This window comes from Mus pahari, chromosome 4 (genome assembly GCF_900095145.1).
Source record: "Mus pahari chromosome 4, PAHARI_EIJ_v1.1, whole genome shotgun sequence".
NCBI lineage: Eukaryota > Metazoa > Chordata > Mammalia > Rodentia > Muridae > Mus > Mus pahari.
Window position 1 is genome coordinate 85,599,783 of NC_034593.1, and position 3,271 is coordinate 85,603,053.

At 41.9% G+C, this 3,271-nt stretch overlaps 1 long non-coding RNA gene across 1 annotated transcript in view; it reads right to left on the minus strand.

Moving 5' to 3' along the window:
- LOC110321078 overlaps positions 1–2,716 on the minus strand; it is a 7,712-nt gene extending 4,996 nt beyond the window's left edge. The window contains exon 1 of the long non-coding RNA XR_002380497.2: positions 2,601–2,716. This is a non-coding gene — a long non-coding RNA (uncharacterized LOC110321078). The remainder of the gene's footprint in view (positions 1–2,600) is intronic.
- Positions 2,717–3,271: the final 555 nt, after the last annotated feature.

Genomic DNA, 3,271 nt, shown 5'->3' on the forward strand with positions numbered 1-3,271 from the left:
AGTTATACACAGAAATCTCCCTGCCTGTCTCCCAAGTGCTGGGATTAAAGGCCTGTGCAACCACTGCCTCACACTTTTTTTTTTTAAAAAAAAATATTTATTTTATATGAGTGTTCTGTCTTTACACTCACCAGAAGAGGGAATCAGATCCCACCCATTACAGATGGCTGTGAGTCACCATAAGGGTGCTGGGAATTGAACCCAAGACTTCTGGAAGCACAGTCAGTGCTCTTAACCACTGAGTCACCTCTCCAGCCTCACCTGACGCTTTTTTAAATCTTAAAAACAAGAACAAAACTAACATCCACCAAGTATTAAAACAAAACAGAAGCTGAGCAGTGGTGGTGCACACTTTTAATCCCAGCACTCAGGAGGCAGAGACAGGCCAGCTTGGTCTACAGAGCAAGTTCTAGGACAGCCAGGGCTACATGGAGAGACCTCATCTCAGAGACAAAAAAGAAAAGAAAAACATAGAAAAGCAAATCCTAATTGGGACTTTAGGATTGTGAAGTGCTGAATTAAGATTTGAACAGTATGAAGAGGACTGAATTATATCTTAGCTCGCCAGAAGGAAATGGAGCCTCAGAGTTTAAGAGAAAGCTGTCCTGGAGCTCCTCCTGATGGTCAGTCAGAAGATGAAGATGGCACGGTAAATGTCTGCTCCACCTCAGTGTAGAGACCAGCCACACACACAGCATCCTTTCCAATGTTATCTTTCCAAGCAAGGCTATGTGCTTCCCTTGTGATCTAAACTGCAATGCTTCCTCACTCCGCATGCCTAGTTTTCATTAGCTCTGAGATTACCATACACATTAATAAGTTCTGTAATGGCAATCTTATCTCTTTAAGAGCTCTGCTACCATGGCACTCTGGGAATCAGATATCAAACTCCATAAATACACCCATTTTCTAAAGATGCTCTGATCCTCCTCCAAGCCACAAAGTAATCTTAGTAAGTGTGAATCGATCAGCCTTTGATTAAGATCAGTCAGCTGTCACCCACTGCCTCTAATCTCAATGCGGCTCCAAGGCTCTCCACATTTGACCTAATTCATTTTCTTCCTGTTTTGTTATTTAGTTTTTTATTTATTTTATTTATTTTATTTTTTTTCGAAACAGGGTTTCTCTGTATAGCTCTGGCTGTCCTGGAACTCACTTTGTAGACCAGGCTGGCCTCGAACTCAGAAATCCACCTGCCTCTGCCTCCCGAGTGCTGGGTTTAAAGGTGTGTACCACCACGCCTGGCTTATTTTTATTTTTTATATCTTTTAGTGCTTTTTTTAAAAAACAAAAAACCAAAACCAACCAAACAAAAAAAACAGGGTCTCTCTCTCTCTCTCTCTCTCTCTCTCTATATATATATATATATATATATATATATATATATATAGCCCTGGATATCCTAGAATTCTCTATATAGACCAGGCTGACCTTGAATTCACAGAGACCCACCTGCCTCTGCCTTCTGAGTGCTGAGATTAAAGGTGTGTGCCACCACATCTGGCTTTATCTATATTTTGTTCCTTCCTTTCTTTTTCTTCTTTTCATTTGGTTTTTTGAGACAGCATTTCTCTGGGGAGGAATGAGTTAATATACAGAAAACCCCTAAAACTGGAATTACTGGTGGTTGTGAGCCACCCGAATGGATGCTGGACCTCTAGAAGAGCAACAAGTGCTCCTGAACATTGAGTAAACATAAGTTAGGTGGGAACCTACAGAGCACTTCTGGATTAATCTCCTCACCCTATGTAAGAACTGAAAGACTTCATCCCCTCCAAAACCAAACCAAACCATAAAATGACAGAGGATGGGAAGGTATAAGGAAGTGATAAATGATAAAACTGCGAGGCTGCAATTAATAAAGCTGAAAGAAAAATATTAGGTTGACATTAGCTAAGCTCTTCATTTCAGAAATAGCTGAGATTTCTATGATGATAACTGGTTTAGTTTGGGGCAGCCAAGGCAGGTGGATCTCTGTAAGTTTGAGGTTAGCTTGGTCTACATAGTGAGCTCTGGGACAGGCTGGAATACATAAAGAGACAGACCTTGTCTCAAATGAACAAAAACAAGCTGAGGCACAGGCATTCAATCTCAGCACTTGGGAGGCAGAGGCAGGTGGATCTCTGTGAATTAAAGGCCAGCCTGGTCTACTGAGTGATTTCTAGGATAACTAAGGCTACACAGAGAAACTGTCTCAGAAAAACTAAACCAAACCAAACAAGCTGGAGGTCGGAAGATGATGCCAGATTCCCTAGAACTGTAGCTACAGATGGCATAAAATCCCTCTCCATCCAAAACAGGACTTCTCTGTGTAGCTGCTGTCCTAGAACTAACTCTACACTAGGCTGGCTTTGAATTCACAGAGATCTGCCTTCCTCTACCTCCTGAATGCTGGAACTAAGGGAATGAGCTGCCACCTCCTGGCTGATGGCATTTGCCTTTAATCCTAACACCACCGTGGAGACAGAGGTAGGTAGATCTTGACTTTGAGGCCAGCCTGGTCTTCATAGTGAGTTCAAGACAGAGACACCCACCCTGTCTTAAAACAAACAAACAAACAAACAAACAACAAACAAACAAACAAAATCAAAAGTACTTACACAAATGCTCAGGAGGCACTCCATTTAGTAGGACTGGAATTTAGGAGTTACCAAGAGCAAGCTCTTTGCGGCTGAAAACATCTCAGGGAGTTTAACTGAAATGACAGCGGTGAGACCTAAAGAAGTTGAGACAGTGGAGTGTTTGCATTGTGAAGAAGAGACCATAGAAGGGCCATAAGTAGAGATTCTGAATCAGGAAGGGTCAGGGTCTTAGAACCGAAGGAAACACCCAGAGATGGAAGTCCTATAATATCTAGAACCCAGAATGCACGGAATCCCCTCCATCTGCTTTCTCCTCACTAAGACACTGGAATCGCTGGACCCAGAGTCAAAGATCTTCTCATTTACCCACTGACTTCTCACTCAGAGACACGAGGCTCATGACTTTCTTCTCTCCCTAAAAGTAACAATAAAAATACCCTCGACTCTTATTTTCATGTGCAAAGATCTAGGTTTTATAGGACCTAACATTTACAAATATCTCTTTAGTAAAGGGAAACATGAGTATTTAGGTACAAAATTGTTGCCTCCCCCAGCCTTGAAGCAGGCTGATTCAGACCCTGTTGCCACTAAGCATGGGACCACCTGGGGTGGAACCTTTCGACTTACAAAGCAGGTTCTTTTTTTTTTTTTTTTCCCACTCCTTTCTTTTCTTTTCTTTTTTTTTTTTT